The following is a 24,885-nucleotide window of genomic DNA, read 5'->3' on the forward strand; positions in this document are numbered from 1 at the left end:
TAGCTCTGGGAATTCCTACCTGCAAGTGTGTGATTTGAGGTACAAAAGCTACTGTCAAAGTGGATGTTTGGATGGTGGTATAGAAAGGGTCTCCGCGAGGGTGAGCGGCAGCTAGTTGCCCCCCTCCCCTGCCTGGCACGCCCCTCCCCAGGCGTTTGACAGAGAGTTATCACCACCCCAGAGGCGATGGAATAGAAGGAAGCTGTGGTATAAATTTGTTCAGAGCACTGCCTCAATCTGAGGGCCAGGTCGGGGACAATGGGGATCGTGAGATCCGCGGGATGCAGGAACGCAGGAAGCAGGGAAAAGTCGAAAGAGGACTGGGGGCTGCTGGCTTTCGGCTCTTCGCACAGCAAAATAAGTCCTGCAAATAAATCGCTCCTTCCCTGTCTGTCTCCCCCATTAATAATCACTTTGAGATTAGCGCAGACAAAGGGGATTAAAACAACAGATACACGCAAATGTGAAATAATATTGCAGTCGACATTGAAGGGGCAAAAATAATTCTTTAGGGTTTCCTTGGGTAAAACAAACTGCCTCCTTCAGGATTCCCTCCAACCAGGCGGCGTGATAAAGATGCACTTTTGTTTTCCAATTCCCTCTGGCCAGGTCCTGGTACTTGTCCCCCCATTCACCTCTCAGTCTGTCAATTTCCTAAACTTTCACAGCCGCTCCCCCCCGCCCCGCCCCCATCTCCGCTCGCCGTCCCAGATGCCCTAAGAGATACAATGTTTCTGCCCTTGAACACACAGGCTGTAGAAAGAATTCGAATTTGGCCACAGCTAATGATTTTTTTAAAATTGTTTATTTTGTACCATGTGGAGAAAATAAAAAAAGGAGCCTATTCTCGTTTTGAAATGGAATTGATCTTTCATCTAGAGGAATTATTTCGACGCAGGAGGTGGGCAACTTCTTTCAGAGTTGCGAGCAAAGGGTGATAAAGGCGACCCCAGGATTGGGTGTGTGTGGAGGGGGTGGGGGGCGGCAGGGGTCCAAGACAAGCCAAACGGTTTTCTCACGTGCGAACTCGCAATCCAATCCTTTCGGAGTTGAGCCTAGGATAGGAGGGGAAAGTCTATTAAAAAAAAAAATCAAGAGCATCTCTCTGAGAAGCCCTTTCAAACAAAACCAAAACAGGACCAGAGAATCTCAGACCGTCCCTAACATCCCCGCTGCGAGGCCCGCGGGCTGTGGAATCTCGCAAGTCACCTGGCCCCAGCAGGACGGCCAGCTGAGGAGGTTTATTTTATTTTATTTTATTTTATTTTATTTTATTTTATTTTATTTGAAGTAAAGGCTGAATCTCGGCTTCAGTGCTTTTGCCAACGCCTCCACTGACAGGAACCAGCAAACTTCAGGACCCAAATGAGCATCTTAATTTATTGATGCAAAACAGGTCTGCTTGTTGTCCCCAGTTTTCCGCGCGCCGGGTCCCCCCAGCCCGCTCGTGGCTGCGTTTGCTCTGCAGCCGAGGCCCCGCCGCGCGGGCGCAGGAGCACGTGGGTGGGGTGCCCGCCGGCCCGGGCGCCCCGAGACCCCCGCCCCGCCGCGGGGTCAGCTGACCGGCTCGCTCGCCCGCCCCCCGCCCGCCGCCCGCTTCCGGTCCCGGGGTCCGCGCGCGGCGCTCGGAGCCGGAGCGGCCCGGCCGGGAGGTGATGCTGGGGGCTGATTACCATGAGAAAGGCTGTGCCTGGAAAAGCCTTCTCCACGCGACTGTCAGTCCCCCGGGGGGCGGGGGGGCGGCAAGGGGCCCGGTAGGAGTCACCAGAAAACTTGGAGTAAGTTGGGTGCGACGCAGGCCTGAGCGGTGGCTTTGGCCTCAACTTGGAAGGCAGGGGCGTCCGGGCGCCGACCGCAGCCTCGCCCGGGAGCTGCAAGCCCCAAACCGCCCCCCTGCCCTCCCTCCTCCGGCCTCCTCGCAGCCCTCCCTGTCCTTCATCCTTATTTTCTTGAAATTCTTTCCCAGTTGCATTTTCTACATTCTCCTTGTTTCTATTTGATATCTCCCTTTTGCAATTTCTTGTTTTCTTTCTTAAGACTGCTCTTCTCCCTCGCTGTGATTCTTCTTGTGCCTCCTTTATGTGTCCAGATTTATCATTTCGTTTTGAAAACACAACGTTTAATATGTAATTAATCTACCAGCAGGAGGGCAGGGACACCCTGACTAAAATAACTCTCTGGGTCTCAGAGACTACAAGTTCACCAGGTGTCAGGGAGACGTAAAATAATAACAATAATAAAATAAATCAGTATTTCAGTGCTCATAATGGTTTGTTTTTCTGTATTATCATATCAGCGCAAACTGATAGTTTTTATAAAAAGATATGATCTTCATGGAAAAAATTAATACTTGGCATAGGGAAATTCTTTAGAATTAAGGTAATGTGAAAGATTTTATTTACAGTGATATTTTAGTAGTGCTTAACAGACATAGAAATTACAATATGTAATTTTAAGAAACTTAAACTGTGCTTTTTCTTTTAATGACTTTGAAAATTGTAAAAAAATTCTAAAGCACCCGCCCGATCTCCAACAAGGATTGATCAATTCAGAGAGAAACGTCATATCATGTTTTTTGTGTATTGCTAAGTGAATTCACAACTTGAGTACTTGGGTTGTTTTCTTGGCTAGGTTGCTGTCTTTTACTTAGCAGGTGAGTGAACGTGAGGCTGCATATGTTGTGAATGTGGCTGTTTTATAATTTTCATTATTATTATTACTACTATTACTGCTTTACTCTTTCCCTCACTTTGGACATATTTGTTATTTTCATTAAAATGCAGAGTTTGCACTTGTTTACAATTTTTTTACTTGTTAAGTTTTTAAAACTTGTTAGAAGTCAATTGAACATGTATATTAAGCCCTTTTTAGGCCAAGAAAAATAAAGATGCATTAGAAAGATGCTTTTTCTGCTTCATAATTATTAATTGACATTTTATGATGAATAATTAATCAGTTGAATAATTTTGGTATCTCTGATCTGAACACATATTTGCATATCTAATGCTTGATTTTAAATGTGTGTGTGTGTATTTTTAAATCATTCTGTCAGGAAGAAGAAACAAAGTAACAGTTCAATTTAAAATTTTCTTCTATACTTGTAAAAGTTTATTTATTGAGCTGTGATATTCTTCCTCCATCTCTACACAACTTCTTCATTTGAAACCATTTATGTAGCAATCATATACAAACATGTACCACAGCCACCGTTAATTAGGGAAGATCATACCCTATGTAGAATCAAGTCACTCTCCCCAAATCCAGAGATATGCACTAATTAAGCACTATAATTTCTTATTGGAATTTGGTCATTAAAATTTTTAGTTATAACTTTTTACAAGTCTTAAAGAGAAAATCCAGGCAATTGACAACTCAGGCCTGGTATTTAAGATGATTTTTTTTATATGTTACTTAATATGTGAGCTGATTTAAATTATTTAAAAATAAGTAAGCAAGTACATTCCTGATATTTTATACCTCTGTGTTAGTTGAGGTTCCAAGTATTTATTCTGAATATTAGCCTTGCAGATTACTACCTGTGTGAGTACAAGCAATCTACTCCAAGCTTGTTTCTTTATATACAATGTGGGTACACTAATAATGACTATTCCTTAGGATTTTACTGAGAATTAAATAAAGTAATATGTGAAACTTCACTATATTGTACCATTATTATTATAATGAAAGGTGGAACAAATAACATGGAAAATATAGATCAGCTAAAGACAGCATATATTAATCTTGATTATTAAAAGCAACTATTTATCTTTTAGTATCATTCACTTTTTCTAAATTGAAAAATGAGTGCTGTTTTATTAAGTGAAGAAAGAAAATGGAAAGCATCATAGGATTTATGGGTGGTTTATGATTCTTTAAAACTATTCAAAGGATGTGTTGCCGTAGAAGTGAAAATAAATACGGTATTTCCTTTCTGTTAGTTTAGCAGTTAATTTATCATATTCAATAGGCTCACAATTTGATTATAAATGTTAGACTTCTTTTGAGAAGGAATTTAGTCCAAACATATGAACTCAAAGTTTCCGTTACCTTATTGTCTTTGAATCTAAGGGTTAAATTCGCAAAAGCTCAGAAGTGGTCTTGAGTAAGACTTGTGGAAAAAAGGGCAAACTCACAAATTTGAAGACTAGGAATTTGGCTGTCATAGTAGTATTTGCTTTAAGACTGTTCATAATGAACCGAACATTCTTTTTTGGAATTGTAGTTGTCCTGGGGTTTGCATCACAAGGCCAGATTTTCTTTTTGATGTGAAACTGAAAAATCAAAGCAAATGCAAGGGGGAAAAACTATTGTGATATCTAATACTAACGCTGATGGCTTTGACTTCTCAAAATACTTATATCTGTAGTTCTTAAAGGGTCCATTAATTATTTCTTTCCTCAAATGATTTATTCCACGATCCCTGCAGGTCAGAACTACCCCAAAGGTTATTTGGACATCAGCATAGGGTATCAAGAGTGGCCTGTACCTTTTTTCCCCCTGGGAATGGGACCAGAAGTGGTTTGCACCTACCAATTGTCTAGTGACCTGGAAAACACTTCATGCTTGCTTCAAGGTCTTCTTTGATACTCCTTACTCTGTTTTAATGTCAAAACTATAAACTTCATACTGTCTTCAGTTCTAACTTGAAGGTGATTCTGTTCTAAGGGTGATTTTTTTTTCTTCTTGCCTCCTTTACCTTCTTTTAGGTACTTAAATGTGAAAACCTTACTCTCAAAAATTATCATCATCCTCATGGCAATCACAGCTATAAAATAATCGCAACTAAGGAAAAAATTGCTTCCTTGGACTTGGCACAATGCTGAATTTCTTCACATATCATTTAATTTTGATGGCAGATCTGAGGGGTCACAATTTGTTCCATTTTATTAGATGAGAAAATTGTGGCCTAGGGAGAGCCAATGACTTTCCCTAGAATTCCAGTGTCTGCGCCTTCGTGGGTCTTTGAATCTGCCAGGTCCTCCCCCGCGCCACATACACAGCCCCCTGCTTCTCGCTTTCAGCCGCTGTCCTTCACAACCACTTGTGCCTACCCACTTTGCACACTGCTTTGTGACCCACTTCCGCTCCTCCTGGGTGCCGTGGTTCTTCCTTGTTTTTCTGTATATGGCCTATTTTGCCTTTTGCACCTAACACTTAGGCTCATTTTTCTAGTTACAATATTGGATTAAGTCCTTGAGCCAAAGCTTCTCTGGCTTTGGTACCTCTGGTTTCACAGATAAAGTGTGTTTCCTGGTCCAGTCTCTTCTCCAGCCCTCCCCAACACACACACTCAGGAAAACATCCCATGGGAAGTTCTTGCTAGTTCACCCCAGCCCTCGCCTTGGGCCCAAGCACAGGACAAATGAGTGATGAAGAAAACTTCATGATCCATGGATACCACAGATGAGTTTTTATTTCTTATATAACTTCTTTAAGCACTTGGTGCCTGGAAATTGGACATTAGTGTTTTTGACACTATATTCTTTATATTTTCCTCAGTGATAGCAAAATACATATGTAGGCTTTAGAAATAGACAAACTGGATTTGAATTTCTTTTCTTTCTTTCCTTTCTTTCAAGGTTAGGTTTATTTAACTTGCAGGAGTAAGGGATGGTGTACACAGTGGAATAGTAGAGCATTTAGGTGAGAGAAATTTGGGAGAAGCTTATTTTTCTCTCTCTCTCTCTTTTTTTTTTCTGTTTCTCTTTGAGACAGAGTCTCACTCTGTCACCCTGTGTAAATGCCCTGGCATCATAGCTTATAGCAACTTTAAACTCTTGGGTGTAAGAGATCTTCTTGCCTCAGCCTCCTGAGTAGTTTGCACTAGAGGTGCCACCATAACCCCAGCTAGTTTGTTTTCTTTTTCTTCTATTTTTATTTTATTTTAAAAATATTTATTTATTTATTTTTTTATTGTTGGGGATTCATTGAGGGTACAATAAGCCAGGTTACACTGATTGCAATTGTTAGGTAAAGTCCCTCTTGCAATCATGTCTTGCCCCCATAAAGTGTTTTGAGACAGAGTCTCATTTTGTCATCCTCGGCAGGCAGAGTGCCATGGTATCACAGCTCATAGCAACCTCAAACTTTTGGGTTCAAGTGATCCTCTTACCTCAGCCTCCCAAGTAACTAGGACTACAGGCTCCCACCACAACTCCTGGCTAGATTTTTTTTTTTTTAAGAGACAGGGTCTTGTTCTTGCCCAGGCTATTGTCGAACTCCTGAGCTCAAGCAATCCACCTGCCTCGGCCTCCCAGAGTGCTAGGATTACAGAGGTGACACAGCACCTGGTCTCCTTCCATTTTTCTTTTCTTTTCTTTCTTTTTTTTTTGTTTTTTGAAACAGAGTCTCACTTTGTCGCCCTCAGTAGAGTGCTATGACGTCATAGCTCACAGTAATCTCAATCTCTTGGCCTCATGTGATTCTCTTGCCTCAGCCTCCCAAGTAACTGGGACTATAGGTGCCCACCACAATGCCTGGCTATTTTTAGAGATGAAGTCTTGCTCTGGCTCAGGCTGGTTTCCAACCCATGAGCTCAGGCAATCCACCTGCCTTGGCCTCCCAAGTGCTAGGATTATAGGCATGAGCCACCATGCCTCCTTATATTTTTAGTAGAGATGGGGCCTCAGTCTTGCTCAGGCCAGTCTCAAACTCCTGAATTCAAGCAACCCTCCCCACACCTCATCCTCCCAAAGTACAAGGATTACAGGTGGACTTTCTGCTTTCTGAATACCTAATTGTGTATGGTGAACAAGTTATTTAATCCCTGTGAACCTCATTTTTAAAATGAGCAAAAGAGCACTTAGATTCAAGCTGGTTGCAATGAAAAAATTATGACTTACATATGCAGAATGTCTGGTACAGCATAGGTGTACCAGTAGATAGCAATTCCTACTCCTGAATTACCTGAAAAATATATAAAGTTAAATTATGAAAGACTAACGTGGATGTAACATGTCTTTTAGGTGTTTATATTATTTTATTATTTTAAATAATTTTATTTTTTAATCACTTGAATAATTTTGTGATTTTATTAGGAATTATTTAACCCATTTCTGTATTATACAGAATTTACTTTTACTGATAAGAAAGTTGGGAAAGTAATTTGCTCATAGTAGAAAAAGTGGGGTGCTTATGATCATACCCATTGCAATTAAGCAGCTGAGATAAAATTTGATGATGTATTTCACACTTCCCTTCGCAATTGTAAGGAAAAAGTTCACCCAGCAAATTCCCTCTATCTGACGTGTTATAGAAAAAGTCACTCTTGGGGTAAGCTTAGTGGGGTCAAGAAGTATCAAAGATCCTATTTATCCAAGGTGAAAAGAAGAGGTTCTAAATACTGTTCAAACTCTTTCCCTACTCTCGCTAAAACTTCAGAAGCTTAAAGGACTTGGGAAGGAGAGAAGGGATGGAATACCACTGAGGAAGTTTGCCTACATTATCTTTTTTCTACTCCCCAGTTTAGCTCTGGAATTATCTGCTTTAAAACAGCAAGACTATGTATATAGTACAAATATTGCCTCACTTTCCTGCCTGCAAATCTGGGAGTAGGGTTGTGTCAGCAGGCCCTGGCATGATCTACTGTGTCTGTGACTTTTCTACCCTATGCCCTAGAAAGGAGGGTGTCAGGGGAAGACTGGGCTGTGGACACAGGGAGCATATTGTTCCAGTGGTTCTGCTACAGTGCAAACCAGGCTTCTTTCTCTCTCTCTCTGGAACTAACTTTGCTACACACGCAAAACAATCTGTTCCTATTCAGTTTTTCCTGGCCATTGTGGAGCCATAAGTATGGCTCCTGTGGCAAAGGCGTAATTTTTCTGGGTTGCGGGGAGCTGGTTTACCTGCTGTTCTTGGCACTCAGCTAGCACCCTTCCAGACAAAAGGACAGAACAGAGCCTAGAGTTCACAGGAAATATTTGGCCTCTTAAAACAATTAAAATCCCAATCTTTTAAAGCTTAATTAATCTATCTGCTAAGTATTTGCAGTTTCAATTTAGAGAAATCAGCAGTCCTATGCTATATTATTACCTATAATCATTTAATGTACATCTGAGATATTGAAAAACTATTCATAATGGTTTTGTCGTAGTCATTCTGTAAAAATGATCTACGTTGAAGTTAGGCTCCTCACGAAGAAGATTCTCGTGTAGGGAAATGTTCAGGGTTAGGTGAAATATGCTTACGAATGTCATTTGAAATCCCACTAGACTTTGAATTTGAGGCAAAGTAATGCTTCTAAGATACTGAGGCAGAGCACCATCACGTGGAAGGTTTTTAAACTTTTATTTCATTTAGGATCTCCAAATAGTGATTTATTTGAGATAACAAGGTGAAAGAAGGTGATCTATCACTGATATGTCTTTCACAACCCCCTGGAACAGTGCCTAATACTTATAATATTTATAATCTGTCATCCAATAAGAAGCTTTTGAGGGATATAAACTCTGAATATGATCTGGCACTTTAAACTTATAACTTGAAATAGGAATGAGAGTAGCAGACAGGACTTGAACTTTACCTCACAAACAATGTAACCTACCCATTTGTACCCTCATGTTAATCTGAAATAAATAAAGAAATATGAAAGTATAAAACAGCAGGGTCGCAGACAGGGACCATTGATACTTAGACACTCCTGTTTCCCAAGTTACATTCCTGATTACAGTACGACACAAACTAGTTTATTACCCCCTTTCTCTGTCACTTTTATGCATAGCCTAAAAAAGAAATAGGCAGATGCAGAATTGCATCTATGTATTTGTCTTACTCTTTAAATGACTCTGAACATTTATATATTTTAAGTAAATATAGTATTAAAATATAATAAGAAGGGAAGAAATCATAAGGAGAGAATGAAGCAAACTAGTAAATGTATGTTTTGCTTTTGAAGGCACACGTCAAGTAATAATTTAAGATAAATGATCTTCTCCCCTTCAACCGCACACAATAGCTAAAGAAGGAAAACAGAGAAGATGGGTAGTTTTGTTTTTCCTTCCTTAAGTAAATGAACAGCTGACTGGCTGGCTGATTTTACTGCCAGCAGCTTCCTTTCCAAGTAGAACAGCACCTGGTAGCCCACAGGTGCCAAGGGGAAGTCTGTGACCGGATTGTCCAACACCCCGTCCTCCCTCTTCTTGCTTCCCTGTGCTCCAGGCCCCATTTCCTGCAGCTTTTCCCTTTTCTCACTTTTAGTTTAATGGTCTCTATTCAGAGGGAAAACTAACTTTTAGGGCTAGGCTTGTCCAGGGCATTCAACAGGCTTAGCTTTTAAATAGTAAAATATGACCCCAAGGATTTGAAATAGTCACTGTGCTACAAAAAATTGCCTGGAGGAGACAGAATGTTTACCTGAAATACGTTATGATGGATGGTTTGATACTATTGCTGTATGACCAGTGCCTAGCAAAGTGCTTGATACAGGAAAGGGGCTGAATAAATTTCTGAGGAATGAATGCATGTATGTGTAAACACTCTATAAAAAAGTCAGACTTAAGGTAACACATACTGTTTGTACTACATGGCAAATAAAAGGCATTAATATAGGTGCAAAAATCACCTGTGGGCACAAAGAGAATTCTGATATTACTTTTGAGTTATGGGTATGATATTTTATTTCCAAAATGAAATATCTAAATCATTTACAAAGTAATAGAGATATAACACTCCCTCATTCGCTTACTTGCAAAGGAAATTTTCAATACAAATAATGTCATACATATTTATACTAGAGTAATTCAAAATAACTTCTTCACATAAGCATTGCTACATTCAAATAAAATCTTGCCAACACTTCTGAGTACATTGCTTTAAGAAAAAAAAAAATGCTCTCCATAGCGTCCGAACTATTTAAAAATCTTGCAGGCTTCTTCAACATGCATCAGTTATCTCTCTTCAAATCACTGACAAGAATTTAAAAACTGCTTCATCAGAACAAATGCTACCCTTTCTCCTACTCTAGTTAGAACCTGATCTTCTAAAAAGAACCATATTTACAGCTTCTTTTGAAATTTTGAAACCATTTGGCCGATAAGTTTTCGCTACATTCTTTTCCTGATTTAATTATGGGGGACATTTGCATGAAAACAAGAGAATAGAGATATAAGATTTTTGTCTTGTGAGTTTATCTGGTTCCCTTGCTTATCCTCACCTGAGATCAGTATCTGTTTTATTACACTGGGAGATCAGAATAGGATTGCAATTGATAAAAAAAAAAAAAATAGTTAAGGGTGAAACAAAGTTCAAAAATAGAGACTCAGGAGGCTCTGGGATTGACGGGTGATATGATGCTGAATTCTTCTAAGTTAGTTATTTATGAACCATCTATATTGTCAGTGACACATGATGTTGCTATGGAGAAAGGTAAGAAAACCAAGAAACTATATAGAACCCAGTGGATTAAAGCTTCTTTAAGAAAACCACACCCAAGGAGTTACTACTCTGCCATAGATGTACACAGACACGGTAGAAAACCATGAAGGAGCAAAGTCTATATGAACTCTAGAGATGGCCACTGAAAGGTGGAAAGGAAATAAAGCAAAATGCCCTTCTGATTCTAATTATCTTACAAGTGCTTGAGATTTTTCACAAGAATCAGGGAAGACAATGAGGATGGATTCCCAGCCTCTTCACTTGGAGTTCCATAGAATGTAGAAATTTACATGTTCAAAGGTGAATCTTCTAACTTTTCACTCTCTTTCATATACTCCCAAGTTTTTCAGTGGCAGCACTGTCCATCTTCCAAGCCCAAAAGCTGAACTTATATGTGTCTCCTGTCTTTTCCTTAACTTCTGTATTCAGGCACTCCGCATGGCTGGTGATCTGACCTCTCCGCCTGATCCTCAAAGCATCGCTGTCCTCCACACTCATCCTTATCCTGAGTCAGCCACTCATGTCTTACCTGGAAGATGTGCCCCCTCCCGCCTGGCTTCCCGTTGGCAGTCTTTCCACCCTCACACCATCATCAGAGTGAGTAAGTGAGTGATTTAAAACATCTATCTTATGATGGCACTGATGACTGTAAAACCATCAGTGGTTCCTTGTTATACAGCTGTTGTGCTTTTCAAACTTTTCTGTCAAGGTGACCATAAAGATAGGTATTTTAATACTTACAAACATTGTTTTGAATTAATAGTACTTCAGCTTTGGTTCTCTCCCATAGTGTTGGGTAAATTTGAGAAACAAGAAGCTGAGCCATGTTAAACATACTTGTCCCCAGAGATTGAGTGCCCCAGTGTGAGAAGCATAATGTCCACTTGACAAGCCGTAGGTTCTTTAGCAAAAGGGCATGAAATGGAACATTTTCATATCTTTGCCTCCTTTTCCACCACTCTTCAAATGGCACATACCACTTTTGTGATATTGTTTATATCTTCCCCTGAACAAAACATGTTTTTTCCCCAATGTCAGGGCCTTTGCCTATGCTACTTACTCTGCCCAGAATTCTCTTTCCTACTCCCTTCATGTGGCTGAGTCCTGTTCATTCCTTAACTCAGCTCACATGTCATCTTCTCCTGGAAGTCCAGGCTGGCTTTGTACCCTCAGAGGACTTAACGCTTTGCACAGCAATCATTCCTTTGTATGCCTTCTTTTAACTAGAATGTGGCCTCGCTGAGGCTAGGGACAGTCTCATTGCAACTTTATACGCTCAACTCTTAGCAAGTCTGTAGGACATAGTGGACACTTAAAAATACTTTGAATTGAGTAGGAATGTCATGATACAAACTAATTTTCACCACTGAACTAAGAACTCCATGTTCTACTGACAGTGCATTTAGCAACGGGAAGGCGACAGCATTCTCTCAATTGTGATAGGAAACTCAAAAGTTGGAAATATTTCATTGTATTTTTAAATAACCTGCATTGGTTTAGACACACATTTGCAAAGGCATTAAAATAAAAATAAGCTTTACGTGTAATTAAACATTTTCAAACTTCAAAGCTTTTTCACATGTCTGATTTCGCTTGATCCTTAGAGTAAACTTTCAAGGTTTTTTTTTTTGTTGTTGTTGTTTTTCTGAGACAGAGTCTCAATCTGTGGCTCTGGGTAGAGTCCATGGCATTACAGCTTATAGCAACCTCAAAATCTTGGGCTTAAGCAATTCTCTTCCCTCAGCCTTCTAAATAGCCAGGAGTATATAGGCATGCCTAATCACACCTGCTAGTTCTTCATTTTTTAAGTAGTGACAGGGACTCACTCTTGCTCAGGCTGGTCTTGAACTCCTGAGCTGAAGCAATCTACCTGCCTAGGCCTCCCAGAGTGCTAGGACTACAGGTGTGAGCCATTGTACCTGGCATTATTCAAGGTTTAGATATTATGATGTCCAGTTTGGAAATGAAGAGGATTAAGATTTTGATGGAGTAATAATTAAACCCATTTTGGAGTCCCAAGAGTATTTCAGATATGGAAGCATCTTTGTGACACTGATAAAGGGCAAATATTACTCTTACGTGGCAGGGGAGGAAATAGGATTTTGAATAGACTGGCTTAGAGTCACTTGTGGCTGCTGTTTAAGTAAAAATTGAACTCAGAGCCCTGTGACTCAGTTTAGTACTGATACAGTTTCTAGGCAGAGAAATCATGTATGAATACATGTTTGCAAAGAAGCCTGGATTTTAGGAGGGAAACCTGAAGGAATTGTTTCTGTTTTTCCCTTTCTTCTTCATAACTGGTTTGTACACAAAGACATTAGATCATGAATAGAGTTGTTCAAGAGGGCAATTTTGTAGTGAAATTGGAAGATAGTACTGGGTTTATGTGGAATAAGAGAGTAAGGGCAATAGGAGTCCAATAGACACTAACCATTTAATTGCTCCTTTTGTGATAAATTTATACAATTCTTAGTTTGAAGTAAACATAATGAGACTATCTGAACAGGTTACGTGTAATTTTCTAGAATTGTTTTCAATAAGTGTGGATCTCAAGAAAAATGAATATATTTTTTGTAGTTCTGTTGTTGACTGAAATGTTACTTCTAGTAAAAGGCGATTTTTTACTTCTCTTTACTCAGAATTTTATAGAGCAAGTTTAGCAAACTCTCTTTTGAATGGAGAAACATTTCACAGAGGTTAAAATGGTAGGTAACGACATATTATTTAATGTAATTGTGCTTTAACTTGCTTTTGAGTGGCCAGGAATACAAAGAGTTATGATCTAATAAAAAAAAAAATAAATTCTGCATGTACTTTAAAGCAACAACTGAATGCAAAGATAGTTATAATCTTTATTTTTCCTATCCCCAGGACTTTGTTAAGCAGTTTTCCAAAGTATGATTCCACAAACAAATATATTAAAATTAATGTAAATGTGCTGGTTAATGCATCAGTATTATCAATATTATCAGCCAATCATTAAATTCAAATATGAGATGGGGTACTTTATTTCCCAAGCTAATGAAATACTTAACAATTACGCATGTGTATCATATATTTATTCATTCAGCAAGTGCTTGTTAATTCTCTACTATGTGCTGGGATCCTTGCTGGAAATAAGGACAAAACAGTGATGGAGTCAGATTTGCTCCTTGCAGGCCAGCGGGGAAGACAGACTGTGTGGTGATGAATGCTGTTGGGAGTATAGGAGGCAGGCCCATCTCGTCAGATGATAGCCGCAGAATAAAGTGAAGGCGAGAGTTGATCTTCCTAATGCACAGAAGGTCAGGTCCTTGGAATCCATCAACCACCACTGAAATCAGTTTAAATCACCTGTGATGTGTTATAATGCTTCCAGGCTTGGGCTAAAGGCATGTTGGGACCTCAGAATAGGCTGGAAGAGAGATGGGTTAGGGGAGAGGGGAGAAGGGAGAGGCCAATATTCCAATGATAGTAGCTAAAGGGCTTTGGTGAACAAAGTTCTCGAGAGGCTCAGTGCTTAAGGGTTAATTCTGATGCATAGGAGCCCTTCTTGTCAGTATGAGGAGGTGTCTCTTACTTGCTTCAGATTCCGCCCCAGTTGTGATAGGACCCCACTCAGCTGCTGGGTCTCATGAACAAGCACTAGCTTCTGATAAGAGATTGGTAAGGACCAGACAGATTATCAGGGGAACAACCTCAGACAAGGGCTCAGGCCAGGGCATTTGTTCCAAGAGGGAGCCAGAGTGCAGAATGGGTGCCGCAGCAGACACGATAAGGACATCGGAAGGGACTGGGGCCTGGGGAGGCTCCTTCAGGGGAGCTTTAGGGTACCTAGGTCCTTCCCAGGCTTAGTGCAGCAGTCTTTCTCCCTCCTCACCTCCTCTTCCTGCCACCATTGCCCCTTTCTATGTCATCTGTTTGTTTGTATTCCAATACTATCTGTTATGCCCAAATATTGAATGAGGCTTCTATTGGCACAAGAGCTATTAATAGCTTTTGAATGTAGATTTGCCTTTTTTTGGGAAAATGTTATTTTTAGTAATTGTCAGCTCATTAGTACAGAGGCGAGACTTGGTTTTTTGCTGCAGAAGGTATGGTGCTTGAAATTAAAATAAATACGATAGGACCTCTATAGTTGATCACTTCCTTAAGTTGACCTAATTTTCCTAGACTGGACCAGCAACTATATGTGTGTATCAGTACAGTGGGCCTAGTTCCTAGTTCCACCTTCATATTTGGATGGGTTTGTTATAGTTCCATGGGTGGTCAACTTACACAGGTTCTACTGTATAAACAAATAACTTCAACATTTTGATTTACTTATTGACTCTAATGTTTGTACATTTTTTCTTAACCAAAATAAAAAAGTGATGAACTCTAAAGTCTTCTTTAATTAGTGAATCTATTCATTTTTTATAAAAAATATCTTTATTTACTTGAAATAACTAAATGGCATACTTTTATATGGTGTTACTGTGCAATGGACTGGGATCTTTAGAAATGGACTCAATGGATGCAGGGTCATTGTTTATGTTTTTGCTCAACTTTATTTTTAAAAATCACATAAAGGCCAGGCAGGGTGGCTCATGTCTATAATCCTAGTACTCTGGGAGGCTGAGGCTGGTCTATTGTTTGAGCTCAGGAGTTCAAGACCGGCCTAAGCAAGAGTGAGATCCTGTCTCTACTGAAAATAGAAAAACTAGGTGAGCATAATGACAAATGCCTATAGTTCCAGCTACTCAGGAGGCTGAGACAAGAGGATCACTTGAGCCCAAGAGTTTGAGGTTACTGTTGAGTTATGACACCATGGCACTCTACCCCATGGTGACTGAGTGAGATTCTGTCTCAAAAAAAAAAAAAAGAAAAAGAAAAAAAAGTCACATAAAAGATGGAACTTTATTTTCTGCTTGAATGTTAATTTTTTCTTATACCTGTGTCCCCAGGTATATTTCAAAAATAGACTGGGCCAGGCAGCCCAGGTTTTAACTTACCCCCTGGGCAAATGATTTTGGTCAAGTCACTTCACTTCTCTGGTCCTTCATTTATATGAATAAAAGGAAATGGCACCAATGTAATGGGATGTTGATTTAGGACAAACAGGAGGAGATCGGAGTGCCTTTAATTATAAACTGCTAATACAGGTGTTAGGCATTTATGTTCAAGTTGCACTCACATCACATCAGCTAAAATGTGAAAGTGTTCAAAAGCTCAGCCAGTTCCTGAGGCAAGAAATGTGAAATCATGATGACTGAAAGAGTCAGTGAGACTTCTGGCTTCTAACCAATCCTCTCCCAAAACTTTCCTAATGGCATATTTTAAAAGATTAGAAAAGATAAAGGAATGAAGAGAACTGCCCTTTTCCTCTAACCCTTAAAACATTTTCTCTTACAAAGAAACTTGCCTGTGGAAACTTGAGGCCTGCCTCAGTACTGAAGGTGGCCGTTCGAAGGACAGTTTAGAATGTTGTATTTATGAAAGTGAGGTGCCGTGAACATGTGCTTGTATCATTCCGAGGTGGACGTGATCCGAACAAGCTTGTTCACAAAGCCTTTTCCTCATTCCTGACCACGAGTCACAAAAATCTGACATCTGGACATGAAAGACTTCCCTGAACAAAACTGTGTGTGTGTGTGTGTAATATGTAAAGGAAAAATGAAATTGAGAAATTGAGACACGATACTTGCTTGTTGACTCAAGTTTTGGTCCAAATTTTAATAATGCAGCTGTCCAGATGTGAGATACTAATGGGAACATAAGGAATTCCTTGATAGTAAAGGGATGGTTGGCCCAATGGCCTGTCTCCTTCAAGTTCATTGCAACACACCTCTTCGTGTTGTCAGCCTATCTTCCAACCCTTTTGCCTACATACACATGTCCAGCTGTCTCTTACACTCATTTTTACTTTATGTTTTACTCAATGGGCTTATTTGGTCATTTACAGCCTTTTCATATGTCTGTGGGTCTTTGGATGAAGTAATCCTACATTACCACTATTTCTTAATTATATAAAAATATTTTGATAATAAAATATTTATAGCAGATGACACTGGAAATTGGAAAGAAATCAAATGAGAAAACAAATTACCTATTGTGAATTTAGGAAGAAAAAACTGTTCATTATAATTTTTCTTTAAGAAATGAAGAAGTAAGTAGGGAGTGATTAAGGTGGATAAATATAAAAACTTTCTTACTTTTATTATATCAGTCTCATTTAAGAAAAGAAGAAAATGCTAAGCTCAATTGTAACAAAGATGAGGTTGTGATCATTTATTTAGGTTGGGTTAAGGTTCATATAATTTTTTTATAATTCATGGTTCATATAATCTTTTTATTTCCTTTTTCCTACCAGTATTCCAGATTAATATAAATTTGATTTGAATTATTTAAAAAAATCAATGATTTTACATTTAAAATATATTTTGTTTTCAAAACTCTCCAAATGACTGAAGATCAATGGGCTTGAAGTAAGTTCTTAGGTTGACCCTGAGACATTCTTTTTTTTTCTTGAGACAGAGTCTCACTATGTCACCCTCAGAAGAGTGCAGTGGCGTCACAGCTCACAGCAATATCAAACTCTTGGGCTTATGCAATTCTCTTGCCTCAGTCTCCCACGTAGCTGGGACTACCAGCGCCCACCACAACACCTGGCTATTTTTTTATTTTTTAAATTATTGTTGTCATCGTTGTTTAGCAGGCCCTGGCCAGGTTTGAACCCATCAGCCCCGTGTATGTGGCTGGCGCCCTAACCACTTAGCTACGGGAGCTGAGCCCTGGGACCTTCTGATTAGAAAATTTACCTGAAAACGTCCTTTAAGATTTGATTTATTCAAGGAAGTTGATATAAATAAAGGATGGCAGGCAGAATTAATGAATGATTAATGTTTAACTTAAATTATACATTATTTTGCATGTAAGTTTTTTAAATGGTATTATTTTAAAATTAATTCAATCTACTTGTGTTGATTTGATGTGCATTTTGAGATTACACTGCAGTTTTAGTTTTTTATTGACAAGCATTTAAAGTGACCAGCTTGGTTTTTGCTCACCTTGAACTTTACTGGTTTTAGCCCTGGAAGTCCCATGTCCTGTGAAATTCCTCAGCTTCAGGCAAACAAGCACTTTACAAACACATATTGAAAAACAGAAGTAATTTATTTCTGAAATATGCTTGACATTTTTGTCTGCACACTCTTTAGACCCTGGGAACACAAATAGCAAAAGTATTACATCGACATTAAGGATTTTGCTTTGTTTTTAAAAATGTCCATGTTTGGGTGACTATGGTTAAAGATCATCCATGTATTTTTATCTTTTAAATTGTTTCCAAGCTCAGGTACTTGATGGTTTATTCAAAGAAAAAAAGACAGAGAAAGCTGAAAAAAATTGAAAATCAAACATATTTTCTTTCTTTTTTTTTTTTTTTTGTAGTTTTTGACAGGGGCTGGGTTTGAACCCGCCACCTCTGGCGTATGGGGCTGGCGCCTACTCCTCTGAGCCACAAGGCGCCGCCCCAAAAATCAAACATATTTTCATTCAAACTTTTCTCTCTCTTGCTTTCCAGACGTGCTTTCAGGTACACCCTGAATCCAGTACCTTAATGGTCCCCCAAATCTCTAAAGCCTAAGGGAAATCTGTTGTCCAGATTATGGTAGGAAAAAAGTGATCTCTACATCGAGTTATTTTGATCTTGTGTATCTCACAAGTAGAAGAAGTCTGTGGATATTTTGCTAATTTTAAATTTGTGGACTGTGACTTCTTAACTCTGTCAAGGAGGAGGTCTCAATAAACAGCATGCTGTAGTCCCCTCCTTAATGATTTCTAGCTTCAATGAAGCCGTCTGCAAGATTCCTCTTCCTAACACTGCACTGCCAAGCATTATATAAAATGGCATTCTTTATGGTTAGATGATTCCATGGAAGATGACCAAAAGGTTTAAATACGGAGGAATGTAAGCAGCCTCTCGTTCAGGATTCTGCATTTTTCAGATGCATACTGCATCTCTGTGGTAGCACTTTGCACTGTGTGTGTGCGTGTGCACAAGTATGTGTAAGCACAGCCCATTTAGCTACAGAACGTGTCACAGATTTCTTTCCTGGTCACCAGGCTGCATGACTGATCTATTTCATATGATGTGTTTAGTATGGTTCATTGCCCACTGGTCTTATTATTTAACAATTTGCATTAAATTGAATTTTCTGTTTACAGGTGTAAATGGAAATTTTGACTTCTGAGAATTTATTATTTACTGGCTGGAGTGTTCTTGGCTGAATTAGCTCTGCCAATATTGGGTGGTGTATACCTGGAATAAAGTTTGGGATATTTAATTAGAATATCATGGCAATAGGAACTTGTTTTTATGGCTAGGCCTAAGTTACTGAGGCCAGGTCAGTATCATCAGTCTAGAAGACATTTACCATAATTCTCTAGAGGTTTTTACGAAACCATGTGTATGTCTTGATGGATCAGTGGAAGTTAAATTACTGGTAATGCGTATAAATTACTCAAAAGTTCAAAAAGCTTGAAACCTTTATCATCTGCTATAACATTCTGTTGATAACTGGAAATCTTTCATTTTAAACTCTCTTGGCTTCCACCACACTTGAAGAGCTAATATTTACTGACTGTGTACTGTTTGTCAGGCTCTGTGCTATTGCTTTACCTACATTGCTTCATTCAATCCTTAAAGTATCTTGTGAGGTGGGTATAATGCATATTTCCATTTTTCAAAGAATGGATGCTTAAGAGAGGTTATATAATTTGCCTGCACACATGCCCAGTGAGTGACAGAGTCACTCTGAAGCCCATTTTCCAGACCACTCTGGCATTGTGGGTCAGTTATTACAAACTCCATGGTGGTCACTACACAGTCTCATTCTTCTGACATATTCCAACTCCCTCCCAAAGTCTTAGTGTTTCAGAAGCGAAAGCCATTCACTACCTCCTGGGCTTAAAACGTGGTTTTCCAATGTTTCCTTCTTTGCCTGACACATTCCCAGGGTTTTTTTTTTTTTTAGAGACAGAGTCTCACTTTGTTGCCCTACATAGAGTGCTGTGGCATCACAGCTCACAGCAACCTCCACTTCTTGGGCTTAGGTGATTCTCTTGCCTCAGCCTCCTGAGTAGCTGGAACTATAGGTGCTTGCCATAATGCCCGGCTATTTTTTTGATGCAGTTTGCTGGGTCCAGGTTGGAACCCACCACCCTTGGTATATGGGGCTGGTGCCCTACCCACTGAGTCATAGGTGCCATCCCCAGGTTTTGTTTGTTTTGTTTTTTTCAACTTCAGCATTGGAGTGGTCATCTATAGTTATTACCTATACTGGATCCAGCAGAAGTTTGCTAAGTTCCTGGGACATTGATTTTTTTGTTTTTTGCTTTTTTTAAATTTTTAGCTCCGCTGAACAGCTTTATTGAGGTAAAATGATAAATTTTACATACCTTATAATTCACCCATTTAAGGCCTATAATTTAATAGCTACATGTGCAATGATTGACATTATTTTATTTTATTTATTTTATTTTTGGAGACAGAGTCTTCCTTTGTTGCCCTTGGTAGAGTGCTGTGGTATCATAGCTCACAGCAACCTCAAACTCTTGGGCTCAAGGGATCCTCTTGCCTCAGCCTCCCAAATAGCTATAACTATAGGTGCCACGACTCCTGAATTTTTTTTTTTTTTTTTTTTAGAGACAGGGGCCTCACTCTTGCTCAGGCTGGTCTCAAACTCCTGAGCTCAAGCAATCCACCTGGCTTGGCCTCCCAGAGGGCTAGGATTGCAGGTGTAAGCCACCACAATGGGCCGCCACTGAACACAAGTTTAGAATGTTTTTATTACCACAAAGAGAAACTTTGTACCTTTAGCTGTTGCCACCACTCCACTATCCCCCCTTTCTCTCAGCTTCCTCAACCACTAACGTACTTTCTGTCTCTGTAGATTTGCCTATTCTGAACATTTTACATAGATGAACTCACATAATACGTGCTATTTTATGCCTGGCTTCTTTTACTTAACACCGTGTTTCGAAAGCTCATTTGTCTTAGCATGCCTCCCTGCTTCCTCCCTGTTTATGGCTGAATAGTATTCTGCTGTGTGGATACACTACCTGTATTTGTCCATTCACCCATTAATGGACACTTTGGTTGTTTCCATCTTTTGGCAATTAAGAATAGTGTTGCTATGAACATTTATGTATCATGTTTTCTGTATATGTGTGTGTTCAAGTTTTTGTTTTAGCACTTGATTTCAATTCTTTAGGATATACACTTCTACCTAGGAGTGGAATTGCTGGGTCTTAATTCTATGTTTCACTTTTTGAGGAACTGCCAAACTATTTCCCACCACAGTTGCGCTTTTCTAATTCCCATCAGCAAAATAGGATGGTTCCAATTTCTCCACATCTTTGCCAACACTTGTTATTTGCTATATTTTTTTTTTTGTTTTGAGTTATCCTAGTGAATGTTAAATGGCCTAATTAAATTTTAAGATCTTTTAAAACCTCTAAAAGAAAGCTTTATTCTTTCCTTTTCTGGGCCCCCATGTACTTGTTTACCCCTCTCTTAAAGTATTTGCACCACATCAGTCAACGTCTTGCTCTCTTTCTCCCTTCATCCCTTTCTTGAAACTAAGATGGACAGTTTTGTTCCTTTTGTATTTACAGGGCACAGTGCCCAGGGCTCAGTACGTGTTTGTGAGTAAATGAATAAAGGCATAACAGAGGAATTGTGGGAATTAACATTTCATTTTTATCACTCCCACTGTCCCAGGCACTGGATAGCACTAGCATGTATTATCTCATTCAATTTTCCTAACAGGAGTAAGAATCGGGTGTTATGGTATTCATTTTACAGAAGAAGTTGAAACCAGGAAAATTTGCTGTGATCCAATCGCTGAGCATAGAGTCTGACTTCAAACCAAACTCTCAGAACCAAAATCCTGTGTTAGTTTCATGACAACATGCCACAGTGGAGAAGGAAAGGACCATCACTCCCCTGAAATTGTCACTCCCTGAGAAGCTAAATAATTTAGACCAAGAACAAACAGCTAATAAGCACTGAACTCAAAACCAGGTCTGTTCCATTGTGAAGTTTATGCACTTCTATTGACGTAGGAAAAATACACTAAAGATCTGAAAGTGTACCTCCTTACCTGACAGGGTGGGAAGTCAGCCAGGTACAGACAACCAGACTGCCCAGCCATTTTTCCCAAGTAATTTTGCTTTCTCAGCTGCCTCCAATCCTGGAGGTGGCGGTGCTACCTTTACATATTTTAAAAAGGTATAATGTGTCCCAAAAAGGATGTTCTATTCACTGGCTTATTTTGTTTTTAAGCATCTTACCTGTAATATATTGTAATGTATACTGCATTTGACTGGACCATTTCTTACATAGTAATAACTGGCTACTCTTGCTTTTAACAATTTGGCCATTCATTCGTTAATTTAATATTTGTGCAACCTAGCTATTTTTTCTCTTACTATATAATTCTACCTTAGCGATTTGCAAAATACTGGTGATAGTCCATTGTAAAGATAAACAAAGAATATCATAAGTAATATATAAGATTTTTTAGTGTGCTTCTATTTTATATTCAAATTTATAAACTCTGATTTTAGATTATCTTTCCAGGATTTATACTAAGTTATTAAATATTGGGAAACCTCTGAAAGGCCATGTTTTGGGGGCAGGTATAAATTGAAAAGCAGAGCCATTAGATACCTGTAAACTTCAAACAATTAATCAGTGTATTTTCTCATTCTCAAGATCTGGTTTCATGTTTCATCATTATTCTGTGTCAAGTCCTTTATTGCCTTTCATGCCTTTTTCAGAGTATCTTTTTAAAGGAGAGGCCTATGTTACCATTTGGCATATGTCTCCCTTGGCAGTGACATCTTGAAAATTAAAAAAAATAATACCTCCCTCACATGTATCCATTCAGGTTGGCTGCCTGTAACTGCACAGTACTTCAGAATATGTCACCTTATTAAATTTTGCAAATTGTTCAGAACATCGTCTTTATAAATGTTTTGGAAGGGCTTTACTGTCAGGTCAGCTTTCTAAGGGCTAGAAATATGTGAAACCTGGCAGCCTTACCTTTATTTAAGAGCCAAAATACAAATAAGTGGATTACAAAGCAATCAATCAATACAGAATTGCAGGATATTATGTCTGGCATTGACCTCAGAGTTCGGCACCCTCATTTTACAGATGAGTAAACTCATCCATAAACTCTGCAGGAGAGGGGGTTTGTCCTGACTTAGTCATAGCTAACCAGGTAACCTGGGACATGCTGTTGTGCCTCAGTTTCCTCATCTAAAACAGAGGACACCACTTTATTACACTAGGTAACCTCTGAGACATTTTCCAGATGTCAAGTTTGTATGGTGCCACGACAAATTTAATCTATCATATTTGACATAGTTCCAGTCCTTGACAAGCCTCTGACCTCACACAAAAGGTTGTTCTGATCTTTTCTGTGGTCTTCTCACATATTCTGTAAAAGTTGGGAGCGCTATGAATTTATAGTTATTGGCAAAATCCTAGCTTCTATTCACTGTTGAAAGAATAAACAGATGAGGATCTTATTTCCAGTCAGAGCATTTCTTCACTTTTTTTCCCTCCCTGATTTGTTATTGTAAAGTTGCTTGGGGATATTAGGTTACTGACCTTTGTTTTCCTTTCCACAAGAAGCTTTCACTAAAGTATTTTTGAGAGGAGTCTTGTAAGAAACAACGATTTTCACATGCACGTAATTAAATGGATAGAAGGCCAGAAAAAAGTGGCACAAATTTGATTTATTTTCTTTCTTTCTGAAAATGTGTGGATCCTAACCTGAAAGTTGTATGCAAAAATCCAGAGGCTTTCTGAGAGTATTTCTTCTTTTATATTAACATGGAAGTCTCTGGGTGAATTCGGTACTCCTATAAGGCCCAGATGGGTGAATTTGGCAAGCTTAGCAAACAGTCTACTATGATTTGATGTACACTTTTTAAACTCATCTGTAAATATCTGTTTCATTCAGATGTCACCTGCTATTCTTATGGCAAGTCTTTGGAACAGAGAGCCTAGGTGTGTCAAAAACACGCATGTGTTTGTAATTGAAACAAGTACAGACTAGGATGACTTAATGAACTGGCTTTCCCATGAGCTGGCCAGCACTTGCAGAATCTAAAGTAGGTTATGTTAGCCCTTCCACTTTCAATGCCTTTACAGATGTGGTGTTTATATATCCTGGATTTTTCCAGGGCAACCTTGGGTTGTAAATATTCAGTCTTGTTGTTCCCATAAGTACGATCATACTTGTCAAGCTATGTGTCATGAGTTTGCGTTTGGAAAATGCGGACGTTGTAGGTGCATCAGAACCTGTTTTTATTGGCCTGCTGCCCTGTACTACTCCTCTGCTGTGCCCTGCCCCTAACCCACTTCCCAGTCCTATCAAAGGCTTGTTTCTGTCACAGTCCACTTGCTCTTGCAGTCTAGCACCTAGTGTCTAGGGGGCAATGTGAACAGTCAACTAATCTGCGTTAAAAGACCAGCAGGAGAAAATTAGAGTCAGGAGAATCTGGACCTCCGGAGGGCTGTCTCCTCCCAAGTGGTGCATGTGGCATTCTGGAAATAATGCCATGGCTTCATTTATCTCCAAGACAAAGAGTTGTTCTATAGTTAGTTGATGGAAGAAGATTTCTTGAAGGAGGCAGGGTTCCCCTGCATTCCACCACACTGAAATATGACTACTCTATCAATATCGTGGGTCTACTTTGCAGATAGGTCCTTGACGTGATTAGACCCCTGTAACAGTAGCAAAGGAATAAAAGACCAGTGTACCAGGGTTACTTCTCTTCCCACAATTACTTCTTCTGGTATGTGTATGCCACTTCAATGCTCCTTTTACAAAATTGGAAAGCAAAATTGCTTTATGACGATATTTGCTGAGACAGCAAGACAAATTTATGCCTCTCCATTGTTAAATCTCTGCCTTACCCGCCCGACTTCTAAAAAAAATTATTCTTTCATGAGGAGGCTATGTTTAACATTTGCAGAAAAGATGTTTAGGATTATTTGAAATATTTTGAAGATTTCAATTGTCTATCATTTTCCTTTTAGACTAACCTTGTTATTTCTGTTTATTTTATGTGATTTTTATTATATAAACATGTAAAGATTTCCACTAACTGCCCAAACAGCTTGTTCTTAAAATCTCTGCTTAACCACTTTTATTTGTATCACATTTTCCCCCTTGTTTTGGATTAACTGTGATAAATTTCAATTGAATCTTCTCTAACTCTTTAAAAAATAACTCCTCATTCCTCTGTGTTAAGCAGTTTATCTTTTAGAAATTCAATCAGCATTGCTTTTGGCAGTTCCTATTATCTTAAAAAAGCAACATTAGTCCCTTGACTTTTCAGTCCTAAGAGCATTTGCTGAACCAGATGCTTTCAATATCATCTATTATTTTTAATCATACATGGTTAAGTCTCAAGAACCAGTCTCTCGAGATTGTTGACTATTTAGGAAACTAGAAGAACAAACGCACATTT

This window comes from Nycticebus coucang, chromosome 7, assembly GCF_027406575.1.
Source record: "Nycticebus coucang isolate mNycCou1 chromosome 7, mNycCou1.pri, whole genome shotgun sequence".
NCBI lineage: Eukaryota > Metazoa > Chordata > Mammalia > Primates > Lorisidae > Nycticebus > Nycticebus coucang.